The sequence below is a fragment of the Poecilia mexicana genome, unplaced genomic scaffold, assembly GCF_051168715.1.
Source record: "Poecilia mexicana isolate PSO_F unplaced genomic scaffold, ASM5116871v1 scaffold_8, whole genome shotgun sequence".
Classification (NCBI taxonomy): Eukaryota; Metazoa; Chordata; class Actinopteri; order Cyprinodontiformes; family Poeciliidae; genus Poecilia; species Poecilia mexicana.
Window position 1 is genome coordinate 23,146,929 of NW_028263377.1, and position 19,181 is coordinate 23,166,109.

Below are 19,181 nucleotides of genomic sequence, written 5' to 3' on the forward strand. Positions count from 1 at the left end.
TGGGCACTTCCACCCTCTTTTCCTCTCCTCAATTCTGCACTGCCTTTTGCTTTTGCTAGTTGACCCCTGGGACTGTAACTCAGGCTTACGTCCCTCTTACTCTTTCCAGGATTACTTCTTATCTGTCTCTACTACCACACACCTCACCATAGTCTTACAGTCCTTTTACAAGCACTAACAAGCTATATAAAGAGTTACAAATCAACACAGTTTGCACCTTTGTACCAAGTCTGGAAGCAACTAAGCAGCTTATAATCAGGTCCAGCATATTTCAGTCAAAGTGATGTAAATGGAGGGGGGGAAGCTTCCCAGGACATATTTTTAACTTTGAATAAAATGTAGACAAGAAGACAGAGACATGAAGTCCAATAGTGAACCACAATGACCCTACAACAGGACAAGAGTGTCGACGTTTGGATCAGCTACTTACTTTCTCTGTAGCAGCTTGGGTTCCTGCTCTGGTTTGCAGGAGGGATTGTGAGAGTCTGCTGCAACAGCTGCTCTGCTGGAGATGAAATACTAAAAATAAATACTATTTTATGTAATTATTAAACAGTAGACTTTAATAACTTTACTAACATATACATTTTCAAGTCACAATACTCTTATGACGACTTGTGACTGCAAACAAAGATACTTTATAGTTGGTACAATAATATTTTAACTACTTATTTGCTTCTTTATTGAGCAATAAATAACAGGGGTAGAAAACACAATAGATCAGAATATAGACAGAGTCCTTATTGTGCCAATAAAAATGTTAATTGTGAAAATATTTGCATTTGTCAGGGGATTTGCAAATGCATGTAGTTTCCATTTGTTTTAAACACTACAAGGTCATTTCCTTTAGCCATCCCATTGCTCCACAAAAGCAACAAGAACACCAAAGTCCTGAAAAATGCAAAGTGTAGGGCTAAGAGTGAGGAACAATAAGGAAAAATGGGAATCGGCCTAGGAAAAAAAGCCAATTTAAATACAAATTTAGAGTTTATAACTGCTAATAAATTAAATATGAGTAATTTAAAAAACTAATTGAGTTATAAATTACCACAAAAATAATGTTCTTTTCAAGATAATTTAGTTTATTCAGACATTTTGTGTCTCTTCCCCAAATTAAGATAATTTCCCACATTTTTATTGGATTTAATGTCAAACTGCTTTTTAATTGCTGGTAAATCAGCTGGTAGATCTTAAGCATAACTGGGATTTTTTTTTACTCTACCAATATTTGCTAATTATGCAACTTTAATGAAGAGACACTGTTGCATGTAAAATGGATTAAAAAAGAGCAACTTTTCTGTGTAATTGTTCTTTTCTGTTTTGGCATGCCACTGTAGAAAATGATTCCCTTTCCAAAAGCTTCTGTTAAGAAAATAAATTTATAATATGCTAGTTTTAAAACGTAACATGTCTTGATTGAAATAGCCTAATTATAGTTTTCAGATTAATAACTTATTCTGCCCTATTTTATTTTATCTGTTGCAGCAGATTGTTTGCTAAGATCTTTTTGAAAGTGCCTTTTGTCTGTGTGGGAAACAATCAGGAGAAGTTCCAGCTTTTCACACTCATCTGTGAAAAACCATAAAACAGCAGGAGTCCAGGCCAGTAGAGGAGAGTCTCTGCTTCCACTCTGTTTAGACAAAGGGGACAAATGGCTTTTGATATTGGAAACAAATTGCAGGGAGTTTCTAACTTTAGAGAGGGTCAGAGACAGCTCCTGGTTGGATGAGCAAAGGTACGCCTTATTTGAATAAATCAAAAGACAAGAATATGCCTTTACTATAAAACTTTGTGCACGTGAGGAACAAACTAGATTTGCTCTTGCAATTCTCCAAAGACGTCTTTGCTTTTCTTTCTTTCCTTCTTCTTTTCCATTTGTGTCAGGTAAATGAATGTATGTCTCTGTTGTTCTGCAGTTTCTGTTGTAATTTCATACGTTGTCTTCTATTGGATTAAACTCTGTAATTCTGTGACGTCAACACTCATTGTTGTTTTCTGTGTGGCTACACGAGGTCCGCCGGGAGAACCTGGCGCCGTAAGAAGATTGAGCCAGAGATATTTCCCAAAAATATACTATAACTTAAAATCTTCAACACTTCTTACACCAATTGTGCTTTCTCTGACTTTATTTAAACACCTGAGTGAGACTGAAAATAAATACATCTCCTTTCTGAAATACCCACTTCCACATAAAGGAATATTTTTGCTGTGCAAACTGTTTGCACTTTGGTAGGGAGTGTTATTGTATGGAAATATAGATTGGATTTTTATTCTCCCGACTCGCTGATCACCTATCCGGACCAGTCGACCATAAAAGCTTTCGCTCTCAGTTAGACGCTTTTTGGGTTCATCTCCAACTATTACAGCATGTGAGATCACTCTGATATCATAAAGGTGTTGAAAACGCCGTTTGCACTGCTATATAATCACCAAAAAATGTTTGCCCCATTCCTGATTTTCTTTTTTTTTTTTTTTTTTGCATGTTTCTCTCACTGACAAGCACTTTTCCACTTTTTAATGATTAGGTAATGACAAAAATATATATTGCTCATCAATGCTATGAAGATAGTTTGAAAATATAAGGTGAGCACTTAAAACAAAGAGTTTCCAGCATATACAGAAGCACAAATGCTACAAAGCTCCTTTGTTCTGGTTGGTTCATCTTGCCGTCCACTTCATGAGGGTTAATAAAATTCCACTTCTTCCCTCCCACTGGGCCCAGTAGTTAAAAGCTTTCCTGTGTACTTGTCCTTGAGACCAACCAATGTCGTCATGGCTTTTAACTCTGGCTGCCCTCTCACCATTTCCTTGTTGCTGTTTTACAAAACAGGGTTGACCCTGGTATTGGAAAAAAAACAAAACCTACTACTGCTGAGTCCGATAGAGACATGCAGACTTCCTACTCACATTTTTCTGAACCCGTTTGGAATCGAAAAGCTCTGGATTTAATATAAAGTGAAGATTATGTAATAAACTTTCACTTCCTCCAGGAACAACCATACCACCTAACAGAAAATTATTTTCTGAAACTTAAACTTCACGCTGAGTCTTTCAGAGCTTCTATTGGCCTTTTAATAAAAATACTATTTTTGCATCTCCTGCTTGCTAAATTTCCCTTCTCTCATAGATGTATGGCCCCTGGAAAAGAAAGAGAAAAAAACTGTTCCAGGATTATTTTCAATTTAAAAACTGCTCTAACACAACTCCCAATAACAAACTGATGTTCATATGTGAAAATCACTCTGGCTTTCTGACACAAATGTGCATCACATTAGCTTTGGCCTCTATTGTCATGGAGAAAAAGGAACTAACCAACAATTGCTAAAATAAATCAGTACTTTTCTGATCCTATTTCACGTTTTTCCATTTTTATCTGATTTCTATGTAGCATGCTAAAAAAGAGAAAACCTCAAACGAGCATTAAATGAGATCCAAGTTTTCCTAGTCTCAACGGGAAAATCAACACAACTTTCTCTAGTTTTACAAAATGAGCTTTACTCACCAGTGTGCAAACATAAAAGCACATCTGCATATGCATGAAAGCATTTTAAGTGCTCACCATAATTTGCATTCGAACAGCGACATCATCTTCCACTGCATTAAATTTTCTACACCCACCTAAACTCTCAGCAGGACCTGCTTCTGAGAACGCCGTAATGAGCGTCAGTTGTTTCTGTTTTAACTTCTGTTTGAATTTATCTGCAGGGAGGTGCACGAGTGTGTGTGCAGCGAAGGCGAGGATGAGGAGGAAGGAAAGGTTGACAAGTTCATCAGCACCTCAGTCACTCGGAATAGGCCCCTTGAGCTGCAGGCGCTCAGGTCTGACAGGCATTTTCCACTTATCCCTGACCGTCAACTCTCTGCCGATGCTTTGGTTCACTTGAATATTGCAACAGTCTCTCTCTGATGCTCTGCCTTTACACTTCTCCACATCTTTCCTCATGTTTTCAACCATCTATCAGCTGCATCTATTCCCGTATTGATGGCTTCTAGCAGTTCCACTTGGATCCATACTGCAATCATGTCCTTCCATTTCTCCTCCACACAATCTCTCAGAGTCTCCCTGTCATTCTTGATGACAGTTTCTCACTTTTACATTTTTTGATGGAGGCTATGAGGTCTGAGAGTTTAAAAGATCAAGCGTGGACACACTAAACATAGTTGAAGGCATTTTTTAATATCTAGATTCTAATTGTATTTTTAATCTCACTGCTCCCCAAAGCTGCCTGATTCTTAGACCTTCTTAAATCTATTTAGCGAGTGCAGACGGAAGTTGGGGAATAATTATCCGCACAATTTGCATAAGAATTCCACTGCCTTCTGTATTCCCTCCACATACTGCAGCTCCATATTTGAATTTTAAGCTTCTGTCACATTGATTGTGTGATAAAAATCTGTGCGAAGGAAGGATATGCATCAGCTAGACTTTCAGTGGATTTATGATCTCTCAAACGCCCAAGAGAGAAAATTAATACACTTCTTTTCATCAAACTCCACTATAATGCATCAGTACCTTCAGGAGGAAGTCCTAGAAACAGGAGTGGCTTTTTGCAGACACCCAAATTTCCTGCTGAAATTGCTGCAGGGTTTCCAGCATTTTGACTCCTTTATTCCCCCATGTTCCACAAATTAGGAAGGGCGAAGGGTGCATAGGAGTTTGGGTTCATGCATCAACTGATACTGCTGAAAATAAATAGCAAAAACTTACTTAAATTAGGAGGGTAAATAGTCACATTTCTACCAATTATCTCAACTTCATAATCAGCAAAGTGTAGAGAAAGAATGTCATGAGCTATGACTGAAACTGCAGCTCCATTAAAAAAAGTATGCAAATAATTATCAAGCTGGATGTACCATTTTCTCCTTCATCAGCCTGCAGCTCTTTATCTGCCATTGTATTAATTAGCCTTTAATGCATTATGCACAGGACATAGGTTTTGAAGCTGCATGTAAGTGAACAGATCTGATTATGGTAATGGCAAAAATGGCTCAGAAACACTGACACAGTGAAGATAACCCTTGTAGCAGAGAACAGTAATAAATACAGCGATGTAAATGCAAAGCAGACAGCACCCAGTACCCACTCCATTTTTAATACAGCTCTCAAACTACAGGCTGGAAGACATATAGATATGTCTGCCACTCCCGGATTCCAGTAACCTCTGACCTCACGCCTCCATTTTAGCCGCTATCGCAGCTTTAGGGCTCACGGAGAAGCAGAGGGAGCAACAAATTGTGTTGTGAAAAAGAGTGGTCGAGACCTTTGCTACGGTTGAAAACAAAGTTATTAAAATGTGAAGTAGAAAGAGAAGAGGCAAGCAGAGAGGGCCCAAAATGGAGGTGCAAGCAAGAGGACAACAAATGTTGATGGGGTGGAATAACACTGGTTTACAATTACCTGTGGCTGCAAAGACAATGCTTGAAATCAGTTTTTTATTCAAAAACACATTTTACGAAATCTAATCCAAACACATCTTTACCAGTATGTTTTTGTTGGCATGCTGTGATTCACAGAGTTTGCTTTGCAAATCTCTTCCCTTCATTTGCAAACTTTAAAGATGGTTAAACTGAATTTATAAATGATTAACATTGTAGATTAAGAAAACCTGTCATGCTCACCATGAGAAAATTATAAACTCTAATAAAAGGAGAAAACCACTGACAAGTGTCACAAAACAAGACAATGATGACGAATGACTTACAATTCTTAAAAAAGACAAAGTTGGGTAGCTATTCTGTCCACACAATGAGAGACAGATTAGATTATTCCTCCTGATCACACTGGATTAATCAGAACTGATTAGAAGGAAATATAATAATATAGTATTTTATGGCTGGAAAATCTGTAAAACATTCAATATGTAAAGCAATATGAGTCATAACTTAAAACTGACACGATTCAAACTCAAAGCTGTTCAAGGAAAGCAGTCGAATTGCTCATTTGTGGAGATCAACCATGACGAGGCTCATAATCCAAACCGTTTGACTGGCAACAATTTATTCTTTATAAAAACGTAAGACCAACTCTGCTCCTGACTTATCTCCTCCTCTCATACAGCACTCTGTTTCTGGTTAGACGAGGTCTTCATGAGTACCTCAGCCCACCGTCTCTCGTGTTTTCAAAATATTCTTTGATGATCCGCCAAACTGTAGCTTCCACAAAAACCAAGCCAGTTCGATGATGACATGCTGGCATCACCCTGCTGCAGGACGATGCAGGAGAAATAAACTTTTGGTTGTTTAAACTCTCTTCCTATATTTACTTCTTGATCCAGAACTTTTTTTTTTAAATACATACTTCTCTCTTATTCCTGTTGGAAGTATCCACATGTGCATGGCACAAGTGATGCATTCAGGAGCATCATGAAAAACGAAGCTTCAAGCAAATCAGATCCGGGTGGGTAACAATTACAATGGACATATTTATATATTTACATTGGGAATTGTGCCATTTTTGTTTCTAAGGTGGAATAAATCTTGAGATATTATGGCCTAAATGAGAAAACACATGTCAGTGAAGCAACTAAATCTTTCAGTTTTGTCTTCGTATAAAACTATAAAAGAGGACAGGAAAAAGAAAAATTCAAAATCTAACAAAGAGCGTCTAACCATCAGAACATGTGCTTGCACATATACACATTGTTCAGAATTCACTGCTGAATCACAATGCCAAGCTGAATATAGTATAATGAAGTTGCAATCATCGTTCATTATCCTCCACACGTAATTGACATTTTTGATTAATGTGTGCACTTTTTTGTTTCCTATTTTTGCAAAGACAAAAATAACCACGTAACTGCGATTGACACCTAATGTGATTAAGAGCAAGTATTAGGGCAAAATAAGTCGCACTGTAATTTGAAAACAAGTGTTTGAATAATTGCAGAAGGAAAGAAAGAGCAGCTTGGAGCTGAATCGCAATTATCTACTCCAGATGAAGCCCCAAAGAGTGTGAACAATTTCTTCTATCTTCAGTAATTTATGTTGTATTGTTATATTATTTAATTTTAAGGTTAAACAAATCCTGCCTTGCTGCAGAGAACCCCCTACCAAAGCGGTTTCGTTTTCCGTCTATCATTTTACTACTTCTAATAAAATTTAACAGTCTCTCTGTAACCACTGAAAGTAGTTTTACCTTCTGCTTTAATATATCCGTCTTGTCAACTTGGCCTTTAATTACTTCATTCTCACACTGTCCTTCGCTGTAACACCATGAGTGTTTCTACTCATTCAGAAGCCCCTAAATAACAATGTATTATCTGTAAATTCATTGTGCTGCCTTAATGATCATTTACTCTCATTTTGGATTTAAGATAAGCCCCCTTATAGTTACTCATACAGGTTAATGACTTCCAGCCACAAGTGAGCCAAGAAAACAGCTTAGCGAACACATTCATCATGTGAAATCAAGCAGATCTTTATAAAGATAAGTGGACCGACCAATGAGTATTAGAAGAAGGTCAACACGATTATGTGCATCGTGTATAATGCCACTATGTCCACCATAATTCAACCTGATTACCCAACTATCTGGATATAAATATCTATGCAAGACAAAATATCTATTAGGACTTCACATTGCTAGTCTTAATGGATTCTCATTAAGACTTTAAGGCACTCAAATCTACAAATACAGTAAAATCCTGCAAGTATCGGAGAGAAATGTTTGTACAAATAAACAAATCCAGCAGAATGACACATTTACTCCTTTACAATACATATACCCACTACTTTTATGCACTTATAACAATCTAATGCACCATATTATCCTTTGTATACAAGTTGATTTAATAAATCTATTTAGAATTTTCACTAAAGTTTTGCTCACAACCTCTACTGAAATGCTTTTTCTACAAATGAGCTTTTATTGTGTTATATTTTGATCATGTGAAGCACTTGTTGTTGAATATGTTACACAAAAACTTTGTGTTCACATTACAATGCAGCTCTACATAAAGGTCAACCCCTACCTTAAAGAGATCCAGGATTGGTTGAACATGTTGGTCTAATTATGTTATCATTTTGCTATTAACTAAAAAATTGCTGTTTGTGTTCTGGCGAAACTCGTAATTACTTCAAAAATGTACATCTTTTGTTATATTTTTCACCCATAGAGGTCGATATTTTTTCACCCACTGGGTTGATGATGTACAATGGTCCATTCTGTACTGCAATCTACAGACTAAACACAGGAAGGCTAACTTTACCTGAGTAGTTATCATACTGCGTTTGACTGGTGTAATTTTAGATAATGCCACACGGTGTCACTGTTGGCTGTAATAAAAAAAAATAAAATAAAATAAAAACAGTGAGGTGAGTCTGGATCATTTTCCACATGAAAAAAAAGAGCACAGTGGGACAGAGTCAGAGCCTAACAACTTCCAAAGGACCTACGTTTGTGCCCTCAACATTTCTCTCCAGAAGACTTTGAGTTATTTATACGAGCAAAACTGACAAGGGCTCTAACAAATGATCATTTCCTTAACGAGCCAAAATTAAATGCTGTGTTGCCGTGCTGAATCAGGCAGAGCTGGAAGCTCTTTGAAATGCTAACGGAGCTATACTGTCTCCGGCACTGAAACCACTGATCCGACCGGACTCTAAACCGCTGTTACCACAGACACCGGACCCTAAACAGCTACCAGACCAGACACAGAGCTACAGACACTGAGAGAAACATCAGAGGCAAGCAGCGCTAATGGAGCTATACTGCTGCTGGTACTGAATATGAAACCACCGATCCGACCAGACTCTGAACAGATGTTCGTGGACAGACGCAGAGCTATAGAAGTATTTCTCGGATCACACTTATCGGTAAATGTCATTCATTGTTTCATTTATGAAGCTGAAGTCAGCAGCAGCTCCAATGGCCAACTCTGTCCTCTTCCTCTGCTTGGTCCTCCTCATCTTCATTACCTTTTTTGAGTTCTACATTCCTGTCAATTTCAACGCTCCAGTTTAATTTGAAAAGGCTTAAAGGAGTTACTCATCACTGGATGGAGCTAGCGCAGTTCGACATTTAGACGTCATTTACCCAGAATGCCTTGCAGCAACATTCATGTGACAATACTTTATTAAAATTTATAAAAACTAAACAGCCTACAGTATTATTACTGTATTGTTTTTACATCTAAAATAAATAAAGTCTATTGTTACAAATAATTATGGATCCCTTTAATAGCGCAACACTGTGCAAATTTACACTACATGTTATGCAATTCACAGTAAGTGAGAGACACACAGCACAGTAGAAGCACCTGGAAAGCTGATTCAGACTCGGGGTTCATTTACTCTTCCTCTCCATGGCTGTCTGACTGGACAAATCACGCAGAGATAAAGTGATTTATTTCCAAATCAGACAGAGTTGGACTCAACTCAAAAAGGAAGATTTTACTGGATAAATCCATCTCCAAGATCGGTGTGCAGTTGTTTTTGTCTGGTGTATTGAAACATCTTTGATCACAGGTTGTATTTTAGAGAAGCAGCTTCACTGATAACAGTATTTTGGGTTATAAAGTAAATTCAGTTTTGCTTAATAAAGAAAGAAAGTAAGAACCATTGCAGTACTTCAGCTTATTTCTGATGGCTACAATTATCTCCTGCCGAGATAAAAGTTTTCCTTCATGTATAAAAATCTCACATGACATCATGTGAAAAAATAAAAACTCCACAGGAATTGACTTGAAGATGAAAAATATTAGCAGACATTGAAAATTAGGGGCTGCCAAACCAATTCATGTGCAAACATCCTGGAAGCCTAAAAATAAAAAGCAGCCATTTGTAGAAATATAGGCTTAGTCGCCACACACTTGGATTTGCTTTCAAAGATTTTCAGATGTTTTGCCAGAGAACTGACGTGAGTTATTTTCTCTTTAAATCTGATGAGCTAAAGTGAGGCTTTACTGAGCGAAATACTGCAGCAAATGAGCACGACTGAGGTCTGGTATTTAATGAGATGCAGTATTTAACATTTGCATTTACCTCAGTAAAAGTTTAATAAATATTGCACATATTTTTGGAAAACGATAGGGTCTCGCAGCCTTTTTAAGTATATAACGTAATCTTGTTAAAGGGATATTAAAGCAAACATCACTGATAAAACCAACTGGCACTTAGTAGAACTATAATGTGTGCAGCTTCTCACTGTGCAGAAAAGCAGATTAGAGCTAACAGAAATACAACATATGAGCAGAAGTAAGAAAAAAAAATGTAGCACTGGTCCAGCTCTAAAGCCTGAAGTTTACAGCATGTTAACAACAAAACAGCAACAGGAACATTATCAGAAAACAGAATAACCCGAACAATCTGCAGGAAACGGATCAATACAGAAAGAGTTATTTTTCTGCGTCTTACGGCTGATAATCGTTTGTAAATAACTATTAATACACAATGACACTGATAAGTGACTTGGAGTCTGTGGGGAAATTACAAGGAGAGGCAGAGGTCTGGAAAGTCCTTTTCTAATATATCACTGTAAACGCAACAGTGGAGTAAAAACTGGGACTTGTTGTTTAGACAGTCGGCTCAGTAGTTTCAGGTGTCATGTGGGTAAACTTGCATGTGCAGAGATGAAAAATTACACACCCGAAAGCGTTGGGTTATTATTCAGCAATGGCAAGCCTTTGCACTGAGGCAGCATGAAAAACAAGCAAATGATGAAATTCAACCCTTTCACTGCTCAGTGTATTACTACCAAACACAAAACAAGAGAATATGCACAGGCGATGCTTCAGCAACGACTGACATGACCACAACAAAACATATAGGATTTTTATTTTCTAGTTGATGAAAGAACCAATTGCACCTAAGATGAGTTTTTATTGAGATGCCCTGTTCATAAAACCTTCTGCAATACGTTTTAACAGCTGGTTTCTCATTCACACATTTGTCACAGTAGTCGGTGCTTCCATGAAAAGGCACAAAGTGAATAAAGGTGACGTATTTAGTAACAACGAGAAAAATTTCAATACCATCTGCTAAATGAACAAAGATGGCAGTTAAGGGATGACTACAGAGGTCAGTGACAGGAAAAATGAGCACAAGTTGATAGAAAAATAGAAGCATCCACACAATAGCGCTACTTCTTAATAAATACATATTTACAACCAAATGCATTTTCATATCAATGCAAGAGACAGAAGGTCTTTTGCAATTAATTGTAACTTCTAAGTTTCTTTCTGGTACAAAAGATGTTTTTAGTGATAGATGTGTGGAGAAAAAGGTTTTCATAATAAAAATATTTTATTTTTGGTATTTGGTAGATGACATGATGAATTTGGAAATTGTGCTCATTAAATGAATGTTTTGTTGTGTAAAAATATTTTCTGGTAAGCCTATTATTTATTTGAAAAAGCACTGCAAAAAAACTCGGGTCCATATTTCTCCTTCGCCTGCACCAGTTGTTGAGAAAAGTTTTCTGTTTGCCATCATTCCATGTTGCTGCTGTTAACAATGGGCTTTTTTTTAAATCACAGCTAGTATAAAGCTGATTGTTGTGACACAAAATAAATACAGCCTTTTCTGAGGTATTTTTTGTGTGGTATAGAAAAATAAATGGTACAGTACTAAAGTAGAGCACACAAACCTTCAGAAACAGACCCTCAAAGTTCAATCAATGATCCCTCTGCAGTTTTAACACATTTTGTATTCTAAAGAACATGAAGGTGGAAATGTTATTCTAGGGTTTATTTTTACAGCAGTTTTCTAAAGTGTTAAGATCTAAACAGAAGGAAACTCTATTGAGGTTAATGATTTCAACATGAACCCAACCAGTAATTAGTTACTGATCCTGACTGCAGAGTCTATTCACCAACACTCTTTACTTATATTTAAACTTTTCAATTACTGCGTCTTGAAGACAATATTCCATCAATGAAATGCCTGGACAAAACCGCACTTTAATGTAGTTAGATATTTGCACATTTAAAAATAAGAAAGAGGTAAAATAGAAAAAAAAGTTAAAAGCTGTTTTCCTCCTGCAGGATTGGAAATCCACGAATAATATTCCCCAGAAAACGTGACAGAAACACAAAACCTTACTGACTAATTTTGGTCTAGTTCCTAGTCTAAATATCTTAGTACTAGGGGTTGCACCAATTAGTCGACTAGTTGACTAGTCGATTCTTTTCTCTGCACTGACTTTTTTCTGGGCCAGTCGACTAGTCGCAGTCACATGACTAAACAGATTTTTCCAAGGAAATGAAAGAAGGTGGACTAGGTGAGTTTGTCAGAAAGCTCAAACTGTATAAAAATGTAAATAATTTAACAAAGACAAACTGTAATAGGCTACCGCAATAGGGCCGTTGCGCGGCGCGGTGGTTAGCGCGGCGCCCCGCATACAAAGACTTTAGCCCGCGGTAGTCAGGAGTCCGACTCCCGTCCCCCATTCGCTGGGCCCATGCCTCTCTCCCCCCGCTCCTCTCTCTCTGCCCCCTTACAGTCAGATTGCTTTGAAATAAACTAGTGCCGAAATTTCCTTAAAAAAAAAAAAAAAGAAAGAAAGAAAAAGACTACCGGAGTAATGTGGGACAACGTGTCATGATGTCAGGCTTTTTTATCCCTCAACTACCCCAACTGATCAACCTTCAATATGCTCTTTAGATCTTTGCGCTTCTAAAGAAAGTAAATATCTTTATAAGATCGCTCTTATAAAGTTATGGTTTGACTACATCTGGAAACTAAGTCTGAGGATCTGATAGAGGCGATCTCGGCTGCCGTCTGCATGTCGGTTCAGAGAGCCGAACCGACTCAGTCAGCAGAGCGCCCTGCTGCGCATCGGGTTGAGGAGCAGCAGGAGGCTTCGTTGAATTCAACTGTAATCAAACGGGATCCATTCATAATAAGTTTAGTTTGTGATGTTCCAAAAGCACCAGTGGTCAGTGTGATAATTTGACTCCTATACGAGTAACTATCCAGAGATCATCAGCATCAGCAGGTGTTTGGAAAAAAAAAAAAAAAAAGTCAGACCCGACTTTGTGCAACGAACTTTTCTCCGCTGCTCACGAAGAATGATCTGTTTATTGCTCTTTTAATTCTGCATAATAGACTTAGTAAAAGCGGCAGAAAGGGATGGGGTGTCAATAATTGCCGTGAAAATAGCTGATAAAGCCTCCAAGTAGTTGTGAAGGGGTTTTGCGCTTACGTCACTATGACGTCACCGCGACTAGTCGACATCGACTCGACTATTATCATGATGTAGTCGACATTAAAAAATATGTAGTCGTTCAACCCCTACTTAGTACATTTGAAATAAGACTAAACTAATATATTTGCAGTAGAAACTAGATCAAAATTACCTGGTAAGACTGTGTTTTTTGCAGTATAAAACATTTTCTTTATAAAAGGTAGCTTCTCTTTTACAAACTTCAAACCATGAAAGAAAATTATATCACACGCAATCCTTGTTTTTCTTTCATGTGTCTATTTTAAGAATACAATTTCACTAATTAGGTTCTTCTGCCTATAGAGAAGTATGAGTAGAGCTTTATAAAGTAATCAAATCTTGCACCATTTTTATTTAGATTGGTTCATTTGTTGCAAATTTTAAGTATTACAAAGTAAACAAAAACTCCTAAATACGTGTAATCTTCAACAAGAAACTAAAACCTGAGCTGTACCTTAATGTTTCATTCAATGTCATATCAGATGCAAAAATAGAAATCTGAGAATAAAATCAAACATGAGCTTGTTCTAGTTTCAATAATAAAACTATTGGAATGAACTAATATTAGCAATCTGATAACTAATTTCCTTTGAAATGCTAGTGAATAAAACCTATAATCAGAGAATAAGCAGAACTGATTGACATGCAAACTTTAATTAATACATTATTTCCACCACAGTTAGTTTTAAACTGTGAGAGAGTTACATAAATTGGCATGTTTTGAATATAATACTGAATAATAATAAATGTGTTAAACTCTAATCTAAATTTGTTGTTTCATTCAGTAGAATAAGTCCATGCTTAAAAATGTCAAATGTTCCTTCAACTCTCACTCTGATTGGTTGTTCAGGCCCTTGTGATGGCTCCCTTCACTTCCTAGGCAGAGGAACAATCAGTGCAAAATAAAATAACATTTTCCATCAGATGAATTATGAATAACTAGAAAATATTGTAATATCAATACAAATTAATGAGAAAAAAAGAAATCAATTTTGGTAGAAACTGTGAAGTACTAGCTCATCTTTTAAGAACACCACTTTTGGCATCAGATCTTTTTCACACTGCTCACCCATAAATATTCCTCCATTCCCACCTGTCTGTCTGCCACAAGCAGTCATGCTGAGTAATTGTGCAAGTAAGATCTCAGATCAAATATTCCTTCAGCTCGTCTTGTGCTGTCAGTACATGTTTAAAACGGCAAACCTTCCCCCATCACAGCTGATGGTGACAACCAACCAGCATATTCACTTTACAGGGAAACACACATCTCATCAGAAAACACCAGCCAGTATCACAGCAAGCAGCGTGGGACGGGTTGTTGTTGTTTCACTACATGATAGACAGTTACTAACGGTGATAGTCGCTCTGCAGAGCGGCGGGTTGTGGAGTTTGCATCCAGATCCGTGGACATCCAAGCAACTATTCTTTGAATAATGAATGTGGAGAGAAAGTAAGACAGCAACTGCCAAAGCAGAACTGAGTGGAGACGGAGCAAGCACTGCTGACACAAACTTAGCAGGATGATATTAGACTGAGAATAGCTGGAAGTCCTGTTCTCTTTTTTATTTCCTAGACAAAAGGTGAGAGAAACATTCTGGATATCCGATGCTTTGAATGCCTTTAGAATAAATGACAAAAGAAAATCTCATAGGGAAGCTTCAGATCTGAAAGAAACAATTAAAAGTTCAAAATTATTCTTAGAAATTGTCTCTCAGAGGAAGGACAAAGCTCTGTTTGCTCCCTAAGCACATTATGCAAGTCGTCAAAAGTTAGGTTACGATTTCTCTGCCTGCCAAAGACTTGACGAGACTTTAATCATGCAGATTCTTGAAATCTAGCCAGCAAAGTTTTAAATCATTTATTTTTCTTTGTGCAAAGGGGGGATGTTGCCTGTGCAAGCAGGTCATGTTTTCTTACCATTGTGTTCATCTCAATCCAGAAGCTTTAAGCCACATGTGTCAAACTCGAGGCTTGTGGGCTAAATATGGCCCGCCGTATGTTTTTATGTGGCTCTCTGGACTCCAGACTCAACACTAAGTGTGCTTAAATATTATGTTATCAAATCAATGCAGTTTTTATGTGTTTACTGCCAAATTATATCAATCAGTCCCTCCAGTTTCTTGACAATTATCGTGGAAATTTATGCAAAATTTTTGTACCAATATATAATTGGGAGATTTTTCTCAAAAATTGTCAAAAACTAAGCAGCTGTCTCAGCCTTAAATGATATCAGAGCACAAATATTTCCAAATTAGTACCACAAACACTTTTTTATTGCAAAAAAAAATCACAAAAAGTATCAAAATCCTGGAGGGACTGAAAAGACGTTCAATAATATTTAATTTCCAGAATTTATTGATATTTGAACAGTTTAACAGCATTTCGATCTTGATTTAATATTGAAGTGAAAAGGAGTTTGACGTACCTGTTTTAAACAGTCCATTTTCCGGAAAGAGAACAGACGGTTTCTAATCACACAAGCAAGCATTCGCTATGATGATGATAATAATAATAACAATGGGTGAGGGGACACACTGCTCGTGCAGGCTCTGCTTCATTTTCTCCACTGCCGACTGAAGAAGCGGTGAAGCTGCGAAGGCAGCTCAATTGAGACATTATCAGGTCTCAGCAGAACAAAACCTTAATTTTTCACAAACAGCAGTAAACAACTTCTCAGGGCATGCAAGGAAAACAGAACAAGGATGGTGCATTTTTCAAAAGACACAAATTTGTAGAAGAATAATCTCTGGTATTTATTATACAGCAGAATAGCAAACAGCATCAGAGCATGTTATAAGTCCACAAAAAACAAGCTTAAAACTCCTTTATCTGGCTTACAGGCATTGTTATTAGTAACTAAAGTTAAGATTAATTTGCTAGAAACAGAATTAGCTTTGGGTCATGACTAGTTAGCTTGTCAGGTTAGTAACTACAAATTAACTCCAGCAAAAACAGTCCTATATGGACCATAAAGCAAAATAAAAAAATCCATATATTTAAGAAAGGCAGAAATATATAATTCATCCACTTTTACTAAAAATACCTTAATATGAAGGAGACGCACCTCGCTTTGTTATATAGAGCACACACTGCCATGTGACCAGATCTCAGCACAAAGCCTGAGGTGGTGGTCTGCCACAGAGGAGTAAGGAGATTCCCCTTCCTTCTCACTTCACACGTCAGCTTGCTGCTACCTAAAAGAGTTCAAAAGTTCACTGCCGCTGCTGGGCGTGAGTCACAGGTTGACGACGGTGAAAACAAAGAGGTCATGACCAACTTTGTCAGCTGGTGTGGACAACCACACTCTCTTCACATCAAAACAAACAAGGCAAAGACGACTGTGATTGAAAGCTGAAGGACAGTGATACAGGTATCTCTGGTCAAGTCACTAAAGAGACAAAACGAGGTCAGAGCAGCCCTCTGGAAGTGGATATGACCTACACTGCGGTAAAATAGTACAGATTTAGTTTGCCCTCGTGTCACCCTTATGCTTCCTTAAACGGGTTATGATAGGATGTTCATTACATTTTTTGCACAAAATTGTTCTTAGATAATGAGATTTCAGTCTGCTCAGTTCTGCCTACTTTGAGCTCCTTTCAGAATGAGCAACTTGTCACTTTAAATCCAAATAAGCTGCAGCTGGCCACACCTTCAACTCAACGTTTACACTCGCATGTAAAAAAATGGCTGCAAACAGATGCACAACTACACAACCATGTCTTTGAAAAGCAGAAGTAGAGCCTCCTGCACAACTAACAAGAATGCAGCAAGTTTTTTCTGGATGGTAAGTCAACAGCAGAACACTGCTTTTCCAGTAGCCATTGTACACTGCCTTCAGCAGTACAACCAGCCAATCATACGTGCTGGAGCTCTGCTTGGGTTGCTAGGAAACAGACTGGTAGGTGATGGGCAGTGTCTGCTGATTTGTGACTTTTTGAAATGGGTCATTTTCCAGTCACCACAAAACATTAACTTATTGCCAAAAACTGTCTATATCAAGAGAAGCAAACCCCTCACAATACGCCGAAATTTCCACCAAACGTGCAGCACTCTTCAGACTGTATGCCACATAGTAGGAGGAAGAAGAACAGCAAAGATCCTGGAGAACATCAAAAAGATGGCCCCCAAAAAAGAACTGCTAAATGAATTGCAGCAGAAAACCAGTATACAAAAACAGGATTAGGGACAAACAAGCCACTACATAATGTGGACCACTGACGGTACAAAAAGGTTCCACAATAAAGAACCAGGTTAAGTCAAGATGCTTAATTTTCAACAACAAGTTCAAAGTGCTTTACACCTAAAATTATTATACAGTCACCAATTATGAAACATGCAATAAATAAATTTCGTCAAATGCCATCATCAAAATCATCAAGCAAATCCAGTTCAAATTCTTCCACTACTAATCAGGGTTTCCACCACTGTATTATAAGCCTGGCAGGCCACCAGGCTTTACTTGTGCCCCCACCAGGCTGAGCATTGTTTATTTAATTTTTTTAATGTTTGCATTTTTAAGGGACTTTATAGTTGTTGTTCAGGTATTAGACTTCTAGTATTCCAATCACACACAATCGTTAAGTGATATTTTCAAATTTCCTGCCAACTTTAAAAAACTTTCAACTGATAGACACAGATGAATTACTGCCTTAGCGCCGCGACCGCCGGGCTGAGCTTGTTTTCTGGGGAAAACCCTGCTAATCACAGGTGGGTTTTTAGCCATTATTTAAAGGAACTCAACTCTTTTTCAGCTGATTTCTGGAAGTTTGTGGTGCTTCTCCGTGTTTGGCCGGGCTAAAGGTCAGCACAGAGGGATTAATTATGACAACTGATTTAAAGATGCTCCTAAAACAGCCAAACACATAATTGCTGGGTTTAAGATGCAGGCTCAGGAACTAAATGAATGATTCAGTATCAAGCATCTGCAGAGCTTGATGAAATACTGAGCAGGTGATTCAGACACTGATTAACCTGTGTTGGAGTGTGAGCTCATCTAAATCAATGAAGACACTCATGAGAACTTTTTCTCCTCCTGCCATCACTCAAAATACCCACTACGCCAACATGCATCCAACATCTCTTTCCACAGTGTTTTGAAGGGTTTTTTAAGCCAAATCTCCATTTTTACAGCATTCTGTCTTTTATCAACACTTTTTGTTTTAACATAACTCATCTCAATTGTATTCAGACAGTAGTCTTTTTAAAAACACAGCTCTATATTTATTTGAGAGACAGATTGTGAAGAGAATCAATCCAACATTGGCCCTGTGGGGCCAATGAAAGTGATTTCCAGTCATGCTGTCCTGCACACCAGCATCATTTTGACAAAAAGGCCGAACATTGTCCTGACACCAATCTGAGATCCTTTCCATCAGCACAGCAGTCCTACCTGGAGACAGGGAGGGGAGGCGCTGGCAGTAGAGCTGTCAAAGGGATATCTTGACAAGTTTTAGCCTGGTGTTTATTTCAGCAACGGAAAAGCCTCAGTGTGTGGTGGGAAAATGCAGCAGCAGTTCATACAGCAAGAAAAAAAAAACTCTGTATCCTGCAGAATACAGACTTGGAGGATTTGTGTTGTTTGTTCAAGAATTCAAACAATAAAGTAACTTCCAATTAATTGCACAATGCATTTCATTTATTTACGAAACTCAAACCAATCCACTCCCAAAGTGAGCCCAGAACCAAGAGAAGTAAAAGTGACAAAACTAAATGACAAACATATGTCTCACTTTCCATTAAAGCAGTCTGAAATCTCTAATGCCCAGAGCACACAGCTCTCAGGTGAATATGGATGCTGGGATCAAAAGAAATCCTGGACAGCTTACAGAGATTAAAGTGAAAAAGACAGCTGGACAAAGGGAGTCTGAAAGAGTCTGTCAGCCTGTTTAGAGCAGGTTTTTTTCTCCTTTGACCAAAAACATGTCTGGTTAGAGCATCGACGGCTCAGTGAGGTGTATACGACCCCCCTGGATACCTCACCCCTACTATTTGAGAAGTACTGATGTAAAGTCACATGCAG